Here is a 20322-nt window from a genome sequence, read left to right as displayed (position 1 = left end):
TCGAGGCAAAAAAACGTCTGGGGCTGCATCGCCAGGGTGTGTCTGCTACGGGGGGGGGGGACACTGGAGCTGACCCCTATTGATGAGAGACTGGCGGCAATAATTGGGGAATCCCTTTTAACTGGAGTGGTAACTGAGGCGCAGGGGGAACACCGACGTGCCAGATGCACCGGGTTACACACCCCCAAAAGCCCGCAGAGGTCCAACAGGACGGCTCGAGGAAGTTGGAACATAAGCCAGTCGTCCTCGTTTGCCAGCAAGTCTTCTTGTCTAAAGATGCGTTCACTCCGAATTCTTCCATTTGCCATATCTTCTAAGAGCGCAAGATCAGCCATTGTGCGTCATTACGCATTGTGATGGGGCATTTTATTTCCCTCCATTTAATTACATCTGACAAGCTACAGATGTCGGTAATAATCCACGTGGAAATGGGAAATTGTTCAGCGCAAATGTAATTTCTTGTTGCTTTCTGAATGGTTGAGACATACGCCATACATTGTTTTATCAATAATAAAACAAACTAAAGGCATATGCATGAATACCATAATTCTGTATCTTATGAAGAAATGTTTTACTATGAAAACAACTTTCCCCAGTGGACAATTAATATGTCTGTCTGTCTGTCCGTCTGTCTAATTGCACCTATATCTGCTCCGCCAGACGGACACATTAACGAGAATATCAGTTTTGTACATTATTTCGTTCTGTTAACTATATTATTTATGAGGATGAATTGCACAACATGCCAATATTGCAGAACATATTTCACTTTTCTTTTTGCAAATAAGTGTTCATTTGAATTTCTGTTGTAATTTTCGTTTGATTTTTTTTGTTTGTTTCACTGCTGATCAACTCCGATCAAACAGGTGTTCGTGTAGGCTGTTATTTATAAGACTTGCTTTGTGAAGTCTTCATGTTATTTATGAGAGGCAGTATTGTCATTTTCACTTTCACGTGTTTCTTTCATCTGCTGACGGTGTCGCCGTTTCTCATTTCACCCGTTTTTGTGCGTACGCCTGGGTCAGAGCTTGCGTGAAGGACCGCGCATTTTCCCGTCAAGTTTGCTTTTTATAAATCTCAATTATTGCGTAGAGACTGGCATACGCCTTCTTTTATGCGTACGCAACGTTTACAAATGAGGCCCCAGAAGGCACTTTTAATTTCATTGCATGCATGACAATGACAACTAGAAGGAGCTGCATTTCCAGAAGAAAATGCAGGGTTGAATGCTGTACTGCTGAATGAAAGCTGAATTTGCTGAAGAAATGGCTGAACTGTCCTGGAAAATCCTGGAATATCTTGATAAGTTCAAGGACCAAATGTCATAGCTGGAATTAGCTGAAATAGCTGAGCATTGTAATAGTAAAATGGTTAGGTGAAAAATTGAAGGAGTTTAAAATTGCCTCACATTTTGGCACAAAATGGCCGCCAAACCATAGGTGGTGTTGCCATCCCATAATAATTTCAAAACGTTTATTGAAGTCCAAAGCCGTGTGAGCATTTCAATGTTTGAACGGTGTCCCTAGCTAAAAGTATGTCGAAGTTATAATGGTTGAAAGAAACAATGGTTTTTAAGGATTCTCCATGTATTTAAATGGAGCAAAAATCTTGGAAAATCCTGGAATATCTTAAAAATTTCAAGGACCAAAAGTCATAGCTGAAATAAGCTGAAAAAACTGGACATTTTAATAATTGAATGGTTAAAAAATTTGAAATGTCTGAAAAGGGTCTTGAACCGGCGACCTCAATGCAGCAAAACTTCCCCATGTATTTCAATGGATCAAATCCTTGCTCCATTGAAATACATGGGGAAAATCCTGGAAATCCTGGAATATCTTAAAAAGTTGAAAGATTTGAAAAATCAAAAGTCATAGCTGGAATAAGCTGAAAAAGCTTAAAATTTTAATAATTATATGGTTAAAATAGGTTAAAAAGTTTCACGGGCCGGTATTTCAAATATAGGCGGATGATTATTGTAGCAATACTAGGATGATGGAGGATCAAATACATGACAAGACGAACCCTGTGCTGATGCTGTGTTGACATCACACAAGTCTCATCATCCTCTCCCTTTCCCACACTCTCATGGTGCAAAAAAAAGTACTGTCTATTAAATGTAGCTAGAAAGGGCTGGCCTACAGGACAGCACTGAAGCACTCATCCTGGCAGCTCAGGAACAAGCCCTGAGCACCAGAGCGATAGAGGCTCAGATCTACCACACCAGACAAGACCCAAGGTGTAGATCTACCACACCAGACAAGACCCAAGGTGTAGATCTACCACACCAGACAAGACCCAAGGTGTAGATCAACCACACCAGACAAGACCCAAGATGTAGATCTACCACACCAGACAAGACCCAAGGTGTAGATCTACCACACCAGACAAGACCCAAGGTGTAGATCTACCACACCAGACAAGACCCAAGGTGTAGATCTACCACACCAGACAAGACCCAAGGTGTAGGCTGTGCAAAGAGGCGCCTGAAACAATCCAGCACATAACTGCAGGGTGTAAGATGCTGGCAGGGAAAGCATACATGGAGCGCCACAATCAAGTGGCTGGAATAATATACAGGAACATGTGTGCAGAATATGAACTGGAAACCCCAAGGTCAAAATGGGAAACACCTCCGAAGGTGGTAGAGAATGAGAGGGTAAAGATCCTGTGGGACTTCCAGATCCAGACTGAATGGATGGTAATGGAGAACCAACCAGACATTGTAGAGAAGAGAAAAGCCGTTGTGGTGGATGTGGCAGTGCCAAGCGATGGGAACATCAGGAAGAAGGAACATAAGAATCTGGAGAAATACCAGGGACTCAGAGAAGAACTGGAGAAAGCCTGGAAAGTGAAGGTGACAGTGGTGCCTGTGGTAATTGGAGCACTCGGGGCAGTAACCCCCAAGCTGGAGGAGTGGCTACAACAGATACCTGGAAAGACCTCAGACCTCTCAGTCCAGAAAAGCGCAGTGCTAGGAACAGCTAAGATACTGCAGGACCCTCAAGCTCCCAGGCCTCTGCTAGAGGACCCCAGCTTGGAGGAGAAACCACCCACGGAGGGTCGGGGCGTTTTTTGTTTTCTTTATATATATATCTATATATAGATATAGATATATCTATATCTTTATCTATTTATCTGTTTATTAGTTACACATTTTTGTACATTGTTGTTTATATACTGATGATTACGAACTACACAGTAAGATTACACAAAAATACTTTATTAACAGATGAGGCGTTTTATTACAAAGACAGAAAGCAGCGACTATCGTATGTTGTAAGCAATGCAATGCTGAGAGCGTGGCATTTCAAAGGCGCTGATGGCTCCGTACAAAGCGCGTGCCACGGAAAAAACACAGCTTCCTTATGAGCTCGTATTTATCGGAGGAGAACCGCAAAGCTGATAGCAGGAGGAGACACACGGGCCGGCTTCAATAAACACTCTGGTTGTCCAGAGGGGACAGGGAAACAACAATACCAATGTATAGAATATGACAAGTCTCCCTCTTTACACCTCACCAAGAAGCCTGGGAGTTGATAGTGGGGGGGGGGGGGGGTAATCTAACTAAATAAATAGATAAATAAACAAGAAAATACATAAATATATAAAGACAAATATAAATGAGTAAAAGGGGGAAAAACAAACAAACAATTGGGGAAATAAATAAATAAGGTTAAGTAGACCCTTCCCCCTCCCAATTGTCATGTCTCATCAAGTTCCTGTCAGTCTCTGGTGTTGATTGTGTTAAACTTCCTGTTTTATTTTGAAGTTAAACACGAGAAACCTCGTGACAGAAACCTCTCGTTTCTATCCTTCCTCTCCCTTCCCTTGTCTGTTTCCCCACAGCTGAGCCTGCCTCATCATCCCTGATCGTTTCCACCTGTGCTTCCCCTCCTCATGTATTTATAGCCAGAGTTTCCCTGTGTCCTGTGCCTGATTGTCTTGTTTTCTTCTTGACAAAGTCAAGCCAAGTTTATCAAAGTCTAAGTAATTAAAACCATTTAAAACTCTGCATCTGAGTCCAGTCCTGTGTTCTGCCCTGTCAGTACAATCAGGCCAGAATGGACTCAGCAGAGCGCAGCGATTTAACTTCAGTTCTGCAACGCCTGGAAGCCCGCCTTTCTCAGCAGGAGGACTTCCAGAAGGCCCTGGCATCTCACATGGTGCAGGTCTCGCCAATGTTCAGGATCTCCGCCAGGGTCTGCCCTGGATCACCACACCTCCGGGTGCTTCTGCATCCATCCCTGTTCCTCCCTCTCCCACCATGCCTGCCAGGACTCAGGAAATCAAGATAGCCCCGCCCCGATCGTTACTCGGGGGAGCAGGGACTATGTAAGCTCTTTCTGACAGACTGTTCCATTCATTTTGAACATTCCCCCCATGCCTTTGTGTCAGACAGAGCTCGGATCGCCTTCATGATCTCCCATTTATCGGGGATGGCTCGTGCCTGGGCCATGGCCGAGTGGGCTCGCGACTCTCCGCTCTGCTCATCTCTCATTGCATTCCAGGAGGCTCTTCAGACCACGTTCGATCCGGTGTCTACCAGCCGGGACAAAGCGCGGGAGCTGACCAGCATACGCCAAGGTGGGGACTCTGTCTGTGATTACGCCATTCGATTTCGCACCTTAGCGGCCGAGAGCGGGTGGAACTCGGTGGCGCTGTATGACGTATTCCTCAAGGGTTTGGCTCCGCGCATCCAGGAGCAGCTCATACCTTTGGACTTACCACTGGGTCTGGACTCCCTGATCGGTCTGGCCATCTGAACAGACAACCAGATCCGTGAGCTGGCTTCCCGACGCAGCAGCGGACCCTCAGGGGGCAGGTCTTCTCACGGGGCTGAGTTCACGGACAGGAGGGATTTCCCACGTTTCACGGCTGATCCGCATCGCTCCTCAGCGGACCGCAGTGACGAACCCATGCAGGTGGGACGTGCGCGACTTACGGCGGAGGAACAACGCCGCCGCCAGTGGGAGGGTTTGTGCTTCTACTGCGGAGAGCACGGTTATTTGGTTTTCTCCTGCCCCATGAAGAACCCTGCGACGGTGAGTCACATCACCGCTGCAGACAGACGCACACGGAGTCTCACGCCCCTAGTGGTGACCCACCACGGCGTCAACACAGCTCTCACAGCACTCATTGACTCAGGGGCTGACGTCAGCTTAATGGACTGGAAGCTGGCAGTCGGTTTAGGACTGAAACCTCAACTCCTAGACAGACCTATCAAGACCCATGGTCTTCACGGAAGAGGTCTTTTTAACATCACTCACGTCTCTGAACCTCTCCGACTGTCCATAAATAACCATACTGAATTCATGTCATTTCACCTATTCGAGTGCTCCTCCAGGCAGTTGGTCCTGGGGTATCCTTGGTTGTGTGAGCACAGTCCCCGAGTGGACTGGTCAACGGGGAAAATACTGGAATGGGGACCAGATTGTGACAAACACCAAAGTTCCAGACCCCCAGGTAAACGAAATAACATGAACTATAAACCTGTTCCTGTTCATCCTGCTTCAGGTCCAGAGACCCCGGACCTGAAGAAGGTACCCGCCTGTTACCATCATCTGGCGGAGGTCTTCAGTAAGTCCCGGGCTCTGAGTCTTCCACCTCATCGGCCCCACGATTGTGCCATTAACCTGGTTCCAGGTTCAACTTTTCCAAAAGGGCGTCTGTATCCAGTCTCAGCTTCCGAACGTCAGGCTCTGGATAAGTACATCGATGACTCTCTGGCAGCGGGCCTCATCCGTCCTTCCTCATCCGCAGCTGCAGGTTTCTTCCTCGTCGGGAAGAAGGATGGGACCCTCAGACCCTGCATAGACTACAGCGCTCTCAATAATATAACAATTAAAAACAGATATCCGTTGCCACTTATGTCCTCTGTTTTTGACCAGCTCCAGCAGGCCAAGGTGTTTACCAAACTAGATCTCCGTAACGCCTATCATCTGGTCAGGATCAGGGAAGGAGACGAGTGGAAGACCGGTTTCAATACACCCAGAGGACATTATCAATACCGGGTCATGCCTTTGGACTCACCAACGCTCCCGCCGTGTTCCAGGCCATGATAAATGACGTACTCAGAGACTTCTTGGACCGATTCGTGTACTATTTAGACGACATCCTTATTTACTCCCCCGACCTAGACTCTCACGTCTCCCATGTCTCTGCGGTTCTTCAGCGGCTACTGGAGAATCATCTCTATGTTAAGGCAGAGAGGAGTGAGTTCCATGTCTCCACCGTCGCCTTTCTAGGGTTCATAGTGTCTGCAGGAACAGTGGAGATGGATCCTGCCAAGGTCAGCACGGTGATGGACTGGCCGTCTCCTGACAGCCGTAAGAAACTCCAGCAGTTTCTGGGGTTTGCGAACTTTTATCGACGCTTTATCCGGGGCTTCAGCTCCATTGCTGCGCCCCTCCATGCCCTCACGTCTCCACGTATGCAGTTCCGATGGACGCCGGCGGCCGAGGCCCCCTTCCGAGCTCTGAAACGCCGCTTCACATCGGCTCCGCTGCTTACCCTGCCTGACCCACACCGGCAGTTCGTGGTGGAGGTGGGACGCAATTATGATATCGGCAACCGGGAGTTGCTGGCGGTCAAGGTGGCTCTGGAGTAGTGGCGGCATTGGTTGGAGGGGGCCGAGCACCCCTTTATCGTCTGGACGGACCATAAAAATCTTGAGTATATCCGGAACGCAAAGAGACTTAACGCTCGCCAGGCCCGTTGGCGACTGTTCTTTGACCGCTTTTCTTTTACCCTCTCTTACAGGCCGGGGTCCAAGAACGTCAAGCCGGATGCCCTGTCTCGCCGATTCGACCCTGCGCCTGTTGCCAATGAACCTGAACCTCTCCTTCCGCTGACTTGTGTGGTTGGAGCAGTGTCTTGGCAGATAGAATCAGAGGTAAGGCAAGCTAACGGTGGGGTGCTGACGCCCAGTGGGTGCCCGAGGAATCGCCTGTTCGTTCCTCCGAACCTACGTTCAAGGGTGATTCACTGGGCCCACGCCTCACTGCTTTCCTGTCATCCGGGAGTGCGGCGGACTATGCACGCCATCTCCCGGAAGTTCTGGTGGCCATGCATGGAGCAGGAGGTCCGGGAGTATGTTTCCGCTTAGTCAGTCTGTGCCCGGAATAAGTCATTCACCGGACGACGCATGGGACTCCTACAGCCTCTTCCCATCCCTTCAAGACCGTGGGCGGAGGTCTCCATGGACCTTGTCACAGGCCTTCCCCTCTCACGTGGTCACAACATTGTTTAGACGGTAGTGGACCGGTTCTCAGAAATGGTCCGGTTCATCGCCCTGCCTAGACTGCCTTCGGCCAGGGCCACAGCTGACATTTTCCTGAACCAGATCGTGAGGTACCATGGTTTCCCCAAGGACATTGTATCGGACCGGGGTCCGGAGTTCGTGTCCCGGTTCTGGAGGGAGTTCTGTCGGCTCATCGGCGCTAAGGCCAGCCTGACCTCAGGTTACCATCTGGAGTCCAACGGCCAGACTGAACGCCTCAACCAACAGCTGGAAACCGGCCTCCGGTGCTTGGTCTCCCAGAATCCCTCAACATGGAGCAGGCATCTGGTCTGGGTGGAGTACACTCACAACACCTTACCCACCTCGGCTACAGGCTTCTCGCCCTTCAAGTGCGTCTTCGGCTACGAACCTCCTCTGTTTGCGGCGCTAGAATCTGAGGTTTCGGTTCCGTCGGTCCACGCCCTGGTCCGCCGCTGAGGTGGACACGCTTGGGTGATCAGACTCTGCTGTTTTAGAATGGAGGAGTCTGTATCGCCCCTGTCCACCAATTTAAACTGCACCTCTTTAACACACACATACACAACAAGAAGGGGGTTGTTCACGTTGCTATCTGTCCCTTGCCACCCACGCTGAGTGGGATGGGCCGGCGTCTCCTGTCGGGGTGTTGGTGGCGCTGTTGTGGCTCCTGCGTCCCTGATCTTGCGGCTCTTTGTCCGTGCAGGGAGGGAGTCTACAACATCTAAGCGGGCTGGGCGGCATCCACTGGGGCCGGGTGGAGCCCCTCTCTTGGGCATACCAGGACACCCCAATCTTTTCTATCGTTGCTTACAGCAACTAGAGCCTGGTCCTGAGGCCCCCGGTCACCTGGCTCTGTCTGGGGCCTCCGCTGGTCACCTGCGTCCGCCCTCCCACTCGGTCGGTTTCTGCCGCTTCCCCCCTCTTGACCTCGGTGGGGCTGGCGGACAGGTTGCACGGGTGTGCAGTGTGGGCTGTGCCGGCCTGCTTCTGGGGTTGGGGGCTAATGATTCCCGGTCGGTGGCTTGCCTCTCGTCTGGGTGCCGGCGTAGGTCTCGAGCGGTCGGGGCACTGGGTATATGCCAGGTGCGCCTTGGGGTGGGGGCAGGTTCCTGCTGGGGCTGGGGCTCCACCTCTGCGTGTTCTCTTTTCCTCCTACTCCTCGGCCCGGGGGCGGCTGGGTCCTGACCTCCGTCTCCGTTTCTGTGGTGGGGGTCAGGTACGTGGGAGGGTGGTTGCTCCTGGATCTTTGGATTCAACAACCCACCTGCTTATAAACCTTTGCACAAATGCGGGCATAGGTATCATTTTTTTTCTTTTTTTCTACACCCGTCTTCATGAACATCTGTAATGCTAATATTGTGTGTACCTGTCTATGTGCAGAAATCTTTAATCATTAATGCATGATTATACTTCTAACCCCTAAGTAGTTGTGTGCAGACTATTTATTTATTTATTTATTTATTTCTTGCTGTGTGAACTAAGTTATGTAATTTACTTACGACACTTTTATGTTGTAACTTTGTAATTTCAACTACCCCCCACTCTAGCCTCTTATCCCCATCTCTGACATCCCACTCTGTTTCTTTCTCTCCTCTTTTGTTTCTTTTTTCCGTCCGGTCCAACAAGGAATGCATACAAATATAATTTTCATAAATACAAAGCCTCAAATACAAAAGGGTTTATACAAATATACTCTCAGTCTGTCTGTAGATCCATAAACCCCAATTGTAACAATAAAATCTGTCCAATACAAGAGGCACTCAGCTCTTATCCGCTTGCTCAGCTGTTGGACAGGACAAGTTAGAAAAGAAAAAAAAGGCCGTGTTGCGCCGCTCCACCACTGCAATCAAGATTTGGCGATAAAAAGCAAAACATCTATATATATACATATAAAGCATCAGTTCAGAGAGAAAGTTCACCTCTTACCGCTTGTTTTTGTCCAGATCATGAAGCAAAAGATTGTTTTAAAGAAGCTGGTGCAGTGATACAAAACATTTAAGGTAGGTCACCGGAACTTATTTTTTCCCCGTGCGATTATCCTGTGGCATATCAGTTTTTAATGCACACCCAGCAGCCAATCAGAACCGAGTATTCACCCGGACCATGGTATAATGAGGGAATAACACACACCTGGTCATGGAACAGGTGAGAAGCCAATTGGCCAATTACTTTTGATTCCTTAATAAGTGGGAGGCACATATGCAAACTGTTGTTATTCCTTAACCTGGATGTAAATACCTTCAAATAAAGGCTGACAGTGTGTAGTTAAAGCACAACTTGTTTGTTTCATTTCAAATACATTGTGGTGGTATATAGAGCCAAAAATGTTAGAATTGTGTCGCTGTCCCAATATTTCTGGACATGACTGTACATAGCACTTTTCCACCTGCTTCGAAGGCCCAAAGCAGTTTACAGTAACAGTCCCATTGTCAATTTATGTGAATGTGTGTGTGTGTGTGGCAGCTACGCTTCTGAACACTGGCGCCAACCTTCCACCAGAGGCAAGGTGGGGTTCAGTGTCTTGCCCAAGGACACTTTTGTCAGGGTTCCTCTGGCAGACTCCTCCCCCTCTTCAACTACACCTGGTGCCACCAACTGTTCCTCCTCACCATCACCATCCAGCAGCCTCTTAAGGAGACCTCCGACCTGTAGTCGACGATAGTTCGTTGTACTCCTACGGTGAATCTCCTGGCCTCACCTTGATTCTTGCCCATGCCTGTTTGCCTCTCGTCTAATTACCTTGTTTTTGTGCCACTCCAGGATTTCGCCCTCACGAGAAGCGATTCTGGTTGCGGCCCGCCTCTCGCTCGCCTCGCTCCGCCGCTCCTCCAACCACCACCTCTGGCCTTCGCAAGAAGAACCACCGATCCAATACTATCCTTCAACCCACGCCTTGCTGCCACATTAAATCATTTACTACTTACCTCATTGCCTACTGAGTCTCCTTCCGGGTTCCAGCACTTGGGTCTGCAAATCTCGCGAGACATGACAACTTTGACACACTACTTAGACTACATGGTTTCGGATCGTTAGGAGTCCTTTGACCCGAAACCGACCCGGAACCATGTAGTCTAAGTAGACAATACTATCCAGTTTCAGGTCTGACTCCTTTCCCATGAGCACATATAAACCAGCTCTTTTGCCAGCTATTTCAGAATCGACAAAGCATTTTGGACAAGAGGTGAAACATCTTCAACTTTAAAAAACCAAGTCCAGCTGACAACCTGTAACCCTTGTGCTATCCTAGTTGGGAGTTGGGTCATCTAGACCCACAAGACAGTGCTCTGAACCTTTTTCCTTCAATAATTTGTGATCTTCACTGGTGTCCATGGATAACATGAAATCTTTCCACATTTATCGACCTATGTCATGGTAGGAATAACACGTCAATGTAAGGGGGGGGGGGGGGTCATCTAAGATAGCACAAGGGTTAAACCTACTATGATGATAGAATGAACCTGGATGAATAATAGTCTTCATGGACTAGAATGAACTGTTTATGCATGGAAAATATAATGTGACTGTCAAGAAAAAATCAGGCTTGTTTATGATGGTGTTACGGTGTCACAAGAACAGGCAGACGGCTGGATCCAAATGCAGTAGGTTTATTAGCTCAGCGAAAAGTTCAGAGTTAAATCAAGGTCAGGCAGGCAGGGGTCAATAACAGGCATGAGATCATCAGAGGAGAGACAGGACGGTCAAAATCCAGGTCAGGGTCAGGAAAGGGGACAGGCAAACAGGGTTAAGAAACAGGCTCAGGAGACAGAAGATCAGGTCCAAATCTGAGGCCATGGTTCGGAGTAAGCTAGTTTGCCATCTCACGGTGGGTGGACTGTCCCTGCCCCAGGTGGAGGAGTTTAAAAATCTTGGGGTCGCTGTATTGGTCCATTGTGGTGAAGATAGAGCTGAGCCAAAAAGCAAAGCTCCCAATTTACCGGTCGATCTTGGTTCCAATACTCACCTATGGTCATGACCTCTGGTTCATGATTAAAGGAACGAGGTCCCGAATAAAAGCGGCTGAAATGAGCTTCCTCCGTAGGGTGGCTGGTCACTCCCTTAGAGATGGAGGGGGGATCTCTGTCACCTGCAGAGACCTCTGAGTAGAACAGCTTCTTTTCCACATCCAGAGGAACCAGTTGAGGTGGCTCGGGCATCTAGTCCGGAGGCCTCCTGGACACCTCCCTTTGGGAGGTGTTCCGGGCATGTCCCACTGGACGGAGGGTCCGGTTGTCTGGTTGTCAGCTGGAGCACCTCACAGGATTTGTGTTCATCTATGTCAACTCTAACAAAGACAACAACTATTCATCTACAGTGATTTAGCCAGTCTCGCTTCTTCTTCATCTCCTTGTTATTTCGTTCATTGTGTTACCATTTGCCTTGAGACTCTATGTGGCTTCAAGAGATGATTTTTTTTTCAAACTAAGTGTTTATATAGAGATAAAACAAAAATTTGATTTAGTTATTTCAAATCTGTGATTAGGTCAAAGATAGTGACCGACCTCTTCACTTAAGACAAACAAAAGGACATTACTTTGAATTATAAAAAGTTAAAGAACATCAAGTCTACATCAGCTTTGCTTTCAGTTGGGATTTAAAGACACATTTGAGTTCTTTTCAGAAAGAAATGATGCAATATAAAGGCAATCCTTATCTGTGAGGAATAAGGATCATTCAATTGATTCTGACATAAAAGGCTGTTACTGAAGGTTAGCAATTCTTCTAAAAACAGTGATTAGAAACTGAAATTAGTGGTTAACTGATTTATTTACTTCTTTTTTTAACAGCTTAAATAAAGTATCAATTTTGACTGAAAATGCTTTTTTTGTCCGTCAATTTGCAGAGGAAAGAAACAGTTGGGGGAGTTTGTTGCTTTCAGAGAAAGTCACTTTTGGATTTGTTTGTCAGCTCTGCCTGAGAAAAGCAGAGCTAACAATCTGCTTTAGGTTGATGCTCATGAATGCACAGTTCAGCTCAGAACGGTATAGTTTGGAATGACTAGGCTGGTGTTTCCAAAGCAAGTTTGCCAAAGTGGAAGGAGATTACTTCATCAGCCATGACACAAATGCTCATCAGAATGTCTTTGCAATATTATACTTATTACCAATGATTTCTGTAAAATACATTTGAATGGTATCCATAAGAAGCAACAAAAACATTCAGCTTTTTAGTTTCAATTTGTTAAAAGAAGCCAATACATTTACACCACAAAATTAAAGAGGTTCTGTGAGGATTGTTCACTCTAGTTTGTTTTGTGAGTGATGTTTTTGGTCATGTTCTGAGTTGTCCCCTGTCATTCCAGGATCATGTTAATAATCGTCGACAGCTGTTTTCATTACTGTTATTTTTTCACAGCCTATGAAAGAGTCTGGTTTACCGTTTTTCATTGTCAGGTCATCTGCATTGTAACCATTTTATTTCTCCATGGGTTTTGTCATGTTTAAGTTTATTGCATGTTATGTTATGTTTTAGTTTCTTGTCTCCCACATTACTTGTTCCTGACAAGTGTCTTTTCCTGCTTGTGGCAATTCTTCCTGTGAACCAATCAGGCGGATGCATTGAGCTCCATCTTGATGGTTTGGTTCCAGCGTCCTGAAAGCCTGAAGGAGGAAAGCTGATCATTGTCGTGGCCAAATTCTTTCTTGACTCTCCCGGATGCTCTGCCACATGGAGGTTTTCCCCACTGATTGATGGTTTTGATTTCTTACAGTTTTCTTCTTACCAGTGTGTGAGCCACAACACTTTGAAAGCGAAATCCTTGGTTTGAGTCAACATGTTTCTTGTTCACAATACCAACTGAATACTGATGAAAAATACTGATGAAAAAACAGCCACAGTTATTTCAGGGCAGCTCTGAGTTCTTTTGAGTGGAAACTATGTCAAGTTTTTGTTAGAGTTTACAGTGTTATCATTTTGCTTTTAAGGCAGTAAAATCATGTTGACAGAACAAATTACCCAGGGGGGTATTCCAGGAAGCATGTTTAAACTCCCCTGACTTTAAGCCTGAACTCTGGCTGAAATCCGCCTGAACTTGCTTACTCTGGGTATGTCGGTTCCAAAAGACCGGATATGAGTTGGTGTAATTACGCTCGACTTGGTAACCCTGGGTTAATGCACGTGCACGTCAAGTACATAAAGACATTCTCAATGGATCACTGATTTGTGGCGTCACCATGGAAACGCATGGAGAGAAAAAGAAAGCGCTATACTTCAGTGAGACGGAGTCTGAGATTTAAATGATGGCGTATGAAGATTATACGTCCATCAAAAAAGTAACACGGCTGCATCATCAGCAAAAGAAAGAGTTTCTGCTTGGAGTAGAAGAACAGACAAAGTAAACGCACAAGTTTCTGATCTTATTTCCATTTTCCTTGTGACGCATATATATATATATATATATATAACTTATCCAGTTTTGCCCCCTTAAATGAATTACTTCTATTGGTAACAAATAATCTAGTTAAATTTATTCAACCTAATTTTTTACTTCTATAAAACTCAATAGTTGTTTATACAACTCAAATTTACGTATTTATCTAACTAAATGTCATATTACTCCAATTCAATTAATATTTTTTCCATCTTAATTAATTATATTTCTTGAACTCTCATATGTCTAAGTTTGAGCCGGCAGATATGCTCATTTTTATAACAATAAAACGGACCGGGAAAAAACGCACAGAGCTTATAAATTGATTAAAGAGTTTTCACTCATTGTCATTACAGTAAAGAGTGGTAGGGGTGCTATATAAACTCATCATCCTCTCCCTCCCTCTCACTCATGGTGCAGAGACATAAGTAGGACAAATAACTGGGCAAAACACAGTAAAACAGCTAAACAACTAAAAACATTTGGTCAAAAACCCAGACTTAAACCCTAATCCGTCCAGACAGGCAAAGGGAATGATATCCCACAATCCCTTGCGGTGCCGATCTAACAGCAGCACCAAAGTTGCACCTACTTAATTGAATTAATTTGAATGAAAGTAAAATAACTGTCTGAAAACTACGTGTTATTTTTAAGCTGACTTAACAAAAAAAAAAGATTTATCTTAACTGAAGCAAATAATTAAGTTAGATCAAATTATAAAGTTTATCTTTCCAACATCCATATGTGGTCTTATCACCCTCTCACGATGGAAAAAGTATTATCTGAGCTTCTTCATCCACTAAATCATCTTTAAATGGACACACCATGCTGCTTCACCTCTAAAACAAACTAACCTTCAACTAAACCTGCTCACTTTATGTGTGACATAAAACGTGTGTAGATGCATATCTGTTGAGTCCAGATCTGCATTTGAAAGATGACTTGCTGTTTGGTCACTTGCAGATTCTTCTCTGTTGAAAACAGCCTCCTCTTTCTCTCTCCATGCTCTTTTCTTCCCCGCTCTACCATCAAAAGTACACTTCAAAGTGCGTCACAGATCCGGAGGTCTATTTCCAGTCTTCCTCCAGGCCTCATTTCGTCCAACCATCACTTTCATTTGCCCCAGTAGTTTTGATGGCCTATCAGCTCCACCATACACTTAAGGCTGGAACACCTCTCAGGATCTCACCTTGGAGCATGGGCACATATGCACAAGCAGCCTTAAAGGGAAGAGGAACAAGACAGATGAACATTATCTGCTATCATAGAGCTCTCAGCTGGACCCGTATTCATCCCAGCATCAAGACAGCTTTGGTTCTTCTAGTCTTTGGAGCTCCTTAGCTGACTGCATTGATTACTTAACCCTTGTGCTATCCTAGGCTCTTTAACATTGGGAGTTGGGTCATCTAGACCCACTAGACAGTGCTCTGAACCTTTTTTCTTCAATGATTTGTGATCTTCACTGGTGTCCATGGATTACATGAAATCTTTCCACCTTTATCCACCTTTGTCATGGTAGGAGGAACACGTCAATGTAAGGGTGGGGACATCTAAGATAGCACAAGGGTTAAACACATTTTGGATCCACAGCTGAAGCTGCTGATTGCCTTCACCTGCCAGGTGACAAACCTAACAGTAGTTGGTGATGTTTTAACCCTCATAAAGGAAATTGACAATCTGTCAGCCTTGACAAACATGGTAAATTAGGTTATTATAGATTTCCTGTGCATCTTTGCACCTTCCAGCTCACACACATGGCTTAAAATACCCAGAATATAGTTAATGGTACTTTTTTTTTTCTTTCTCTTCAATGTTTAGCTGACACAGCACATTGTTTTCCATCATGAATACAAGTCAAATATTAATGACTTTTCTCTTTCCACTGATGGGTTCTTGTGAACATCTGAAAATAGCCCCAGTGATCTTGGGAAACGGCCCATGGTGTAATCACTTTCATGACTTATTCATTTATGAACAATGTTACACAACATGAAAAACATAGCGTGAATCTTCTTTTTTTTGGGCATGTCTTGGGGAGAGAGTTTTTAACTGTCGGAGTCTTAACACAGTTTTCTTTTCTATAACTCAATCTCCACCAGCGCTGTCTACGCACCATTCTTGGCATCCATTGGAGCGACTTTGTCTCCAATGTTGAAGTCCTCGAGAGGGCAGACATCCAAAGCATAGAGGCCATGCTTCTTAAGTCGCAACTGCGGTGGGCTGGGCATGTACACAGGATGGAGGACCACCGACTGCCAAGGATCACTCTGTATGGCGAACTTGCATCAGGCCAGCGAGATATAGGGGCACCAAAAAAGAGATACAAAGACTCTCTTAAGAAATCCCTTGGTGCTTGTAACATCAACCATCGTCAGTGGTCTACTTTGGCAAAAGACCGTGACACCTGGCGCCAGTACATCAAAGACGCTGTCTCCTCTTTTGAAGACAAGCGACGGACTAGGCTAAAAGACAAACGGCAAATGAGAATAGCCGGCCTCACGACTGCACTGAATCCAGAACAGACTTTCACCTGCAGCCTCTGCTGCAGGATCTGCCTTTCCCATATTGGATTGCTCAGCCACGAGCGAGCTTGTAGAAGACGTGGACAGCCCTCTTCATAATCTTCGTTTACGAAGCCTCGCCATGATGATGATGATGCGCCGCTTTCACCATAACATTGGCAATTCCAGAATTTCCTTTAGAGAAGAACTTTGTGTTTTCTCAATGATTTAAAACCGATCCCTTTCCCTGTCATTTCTGAGATTATCTGTGTGATGGCAGCATACTCTGCCACACCCACAACAAAATGGCGGTAACCTCCCCCCAGCATTGCACACTTTCTTTTCAATTGTATTATTTTAGATTCTTTATTCTTAAGTACATGCACACATTTCTTTGTGTTAAAATATACATTTATTCTCTTTTCAGTATTTTATTTGCAGCAAATATACATACATTTGTTTAGTTTACTTATTTTGGATTTGTTTAATAATATCAGCTGTTTTTTGAGTTGCCAGTGCAGAGGGTGCTGCTGGTCCATATGGGTGTGGCTGCGGTTCTGCTCCTGGAGCTGTGCTGTGAGGACTGAGAGAAGAGGAAGTTAAGTCTTCACATTGTCATGGCGCTCAAGGCGTGAGAACCCAGATGCTGGAACCCAGAGGAAAGACAGGTGAGTATTTGGTGAGAAAGGATTTATTGATTCTCCAAAGCTGGTAGTAGTTGTGGATGAATGAGGTCCGGTCTTGACGGCGGCTGATGGCGTGGCTGGAGGGCTTAAAGCGGTGAGTGTGATCCGGGAGGTCTTCAGATGATCCCAAGAGCCACAGAGTGGAAGGCAGTGCTGACGTCACTCGTGAGATGTGGGTATCCTGAGACAAAGGAGCAAGAGTTAGTGCAAGGCTGAGAGCAAGGCATGAGCATGAGAGCTTAGACTGTGAACCAGGCTTAGTCACCATAATGGGCAACGAACTGGCGTAGAACTGATGATTGAGGTCTCCTTTTAAGCAGCATTGCAGATGAGGTGAGTGAAGTCAGCTGGTGGCAATCAGGGAGCAGAGCAGGCAGGGCTGGAGGGGGAGGAGTCTGCCAGGCACCATGACACACATCCTTTAAATACCCTAGTCAGGCAATTGGGCAGTAGCCATCTACAGAAGCCTCCAGGGGAGAAACTAATAGACTTATTTAATGTTTATTTGTTTTGCTTCTGTTGGTTATTATTCATTTTGTTCTACTTTTGATGTTTTTTCTTTTCCACTAAGAGACCAAGGTCCAGGTAATCAGCAGCAGGTAGGACTAGGCTTTTAACAATCAGAGTGTAGCCACTTGTGTATTACCTACACCAGGGGTCGGCAACCTTTTCCACTCTAAGAGCCATTTGGATCAGTTTCCCACAAAAATTAAAACACAGGGAGCCACAACTCCCTTTGGTGTCACGGTACCCCCAGTGGGCCCCTCCTCCTCATCAGGTTCACCTGAGGACACCAGCTGCGCCTCCTCCTCATCATCAGCCGGTGGGCTCTTAAGGAGAACCAGGACCTGTACTCGACGCTAGTTCGTTGTACTCCACGGTGCATCCTCTGGCCTTGCTCGCTATTCTTGTCCATGTGTTATCTGCCTCGCCTAACCTTGCCTTGTCTCTGCCTGCCTAGGATCACGACCACATCTGTCACGCTCTGGACTCTGACTCACCTTCCCTCTGGTCCCTCCTCGTCGCCCCTCTGGACATCCTCCTGGAAACACGGTGTTCGCCGCCAAGACCCTCCAACCATCCTCAAAACGTTCTCACCTGGAACTCTGTCCTAACTCCATTAAATCCATTACTACTCATCCTCCTCGCCTGCCGAGTATTCCTTCCGGGTTCCAGCATCTGGGTCTGCCACAGTCTCGCTAGTCATGACATTTGGGAAAACTCAGTGTTTCCAGTCAACGGCATCATTTCTCTCGTTTTTAAAGTTGGTGGAGATGTTCATATTTTTTTGTATCCTCTGTTATTCAATGGGTTCTGATGAGAACATTTTCCCAAAAGGCCAGAAAACTGGCAAACATGTCATGATTAACCTGCAGTAAATCCGCTTCTCCAATAGATTTTTGTCAACAAACAACTTTTTTCTCATCTCGATCAGGATGTTTTGGGACAAAAGCTGCGTGTTTATTCTGGGATGTCTCGCTGCATTTGAGACTTTGTTTACTAATTTCTCATTACATTTAAATTGTTCTGGTAAAGTCGTTGAAAGCGAACAAATCTGCCCAGGGGCCATTAAACTTACTGTTTTCTTCGGGAACTTCAATTTTCTCCAGATTCTCCCTCCTTGTCCTGCCTGGCTCGGAACATTGTTGGGATTACACGCCAGCGGGAGTCGTGGCGGTGACGTCAGCCGATAGTCACATAGAACTTTACTTAGAAAATGTCTACATTTACATTTTATTTTTTTGACCTAATACTCAGCCCTTTAGTTTTTTGTTTTGCAGACACGCCCCCTCTGCGCGTTCATGCTGCTGTCTTCTTCCTGCCCGCTGGCACATCCCAACAGGGTTAAAGGCACCACAACAACCTTCAAACCTAATAGCTATAATACAAAACCACAAAGAGCCGCAGCACAGGGATAAAAGAGCCACATACCGCATACACTTACCATACTTAACAATGGTACTTTCCATTTTCATGGCGTCCCATAAGGTGGCCGCACAAGCCACAAGGGGAACTGCAAGAAACACCTGCGCTCCCTTAAGATGTAGCAGCACTTGTCTATGACCCTCTACGGACTCGGACAATCCAAAAACCTGCTGCACCTGTACGAGTCAACCCGCCACACAGGCGCACGTGACTAGGGCTTAAGGGAAGGCAGCATTATTTGAATGTGTTTGCATAAACCAGGGGAGTTTAAGGTGCGTCACAGGGGACAACCAAGCTAATTCTGTTAAATACATCTTGACTGCTTGTAAGTCCAGAGTTTTGTCTTGTGCTGTTTATTTTATGTTCCATGTCAAGCTGTATAAGGACTTTCTCAGATAAAACCAACACATAACACGTGATTCTGAGTGTTTTTCAAAAAGGAACAGATTTTATTAAATTGAAGGAAAAACATCAGGTTTTCTGTGTTGGAGTAATGTTAAAAGACAAACGTGTTCACTCCTCATGCATATCACATGGAGCAGACTGAAGTGGTTCACAGGGCTGATTTATCTCAACTGTGGTCATGATCCAGATGATGTACCATCTCAATAGAAATATCATCAAAGGACTCCAGTATCAAACAAACAAGGCTCCAAAACATACCTTAAATATTAACCCAGTGATGCTGCTTATGTAACCCTCAGCACCAGCGAGATGGAGGCAGACACGTGTTCAGGAGGAGCTGAGTGCTCCATTATACTGCCTTCTGCTTTGAAACATCTGATTCATTGATTGCTCATGCAACCTTTGCTGTTCCTCTGCGTTTTCAACGGCACATTCTCATTCTGGGATTTTAAAGCCAAAACTCCTTCAGAAAACTGAGATCCGCTCAAATTTTCCTTTAAGCAGACCAGGTCTTGTGTCTCGCAGAGGTGAGGTTTCAGAGGAAGCATTTCATCTTGAAAAAAATCTGGAGCTGACTTAAATATTTACTTAAGGTGTGCACAGATACTTAATCGTATGTTATTCGCTGCTTCCTCTCTTTGTAGCTGTGAAAGAGTTACATCCTCTCCTTGAGACAAAACTCCTGGGAAATATTCTAAACAGTTTTACTGCATCTATCAGTGGAACCTAAATATTTCTGCAGCATATAGTGGGAGGCTGATATTTTTAGAGGATTATGTTTTAAGAGGATGCCTATAGAACACACAGAAAAGCAGCTTAAGATGCTGACAGTTTTGCTGCTGTTGCTTCTTCCAAAATCTTGTGCTTTACATGAAGCATTTGTTATACATTAAAAAGGTTTCAGATTTGTTTTTATTGCCAATCATTGGATATTTAGCATTTACAAAGTAGTTTTAGCTACTTTATAAATGCCTTCCTAAAGTCTTTCTAAAATCTTTATAAACAAAAAGCTTTTATGTTTTTAGCAATGTGTTTTATTGCACACAAAAAAAGTTTACCCTTCCCCATGGAGTCATACATTCAAGAGTCACTTTTCTTGGGACACATCTGTCCTTCATCTTCTCCAGTCGGTGCTGGGTTCTTCTTTGTAGAAAAGAAGGATAAGTCCTAGCGTCCCTG

At 45.5% G+C, this 20322-nt stretch overlaps 2 long non-coding RNA genes across 2 annotated transcripts; one reads left to right on the top strand and one right to left on the bottom strand.

Moving 5' to 3' along the window:
* Positions 1-6759: 6759 nt before the first annotated feature.
* Positions 6760-10181, top strand: LOC144992004 (uncharacterized). Its single transcript, XR_013655707.1, has 2 exons — positions 6760-9937; positions 10019-10181. It is a non-coding gene; the product is annotated as an uncharacterized LOC144992004 (long non-coding RNA).
* Positions 10182-16801: 6620 nt separating this feature from the next.
* On the bottom strand, positions 16802-19664 carry LOC110015010 (uncharacterized). Its single transcript, XR_002290067.2, has 2 exons — positions 17078-19664; positions 16802-16993 (listed from the first exon to the last, which is right to left on the bottom strand). It is a non-coding gene; the product is annotated as an uncharacterized LOC110015010 (long non-coding RNA).
* Positions 19665-20322: the final 658 nt, after the last annotated feature.

This window comes from Oryzias latipes, chromosome 4, assembly GCF_053564925.1.
Source record: "Oryzias latipes strain Hd-rR chromosome 4, Olatipes_Hd-rR_3.1".
Lineage (NCBI taxonomy): Eukaryota > Metazoa > Chordata > Actinopteri > Beloniformes > Adrianichthyidae > Oryzias > Oryzias latipes.
This window is presented reverse-complemented; position numbering and strand designations above follow the sequence as displayed.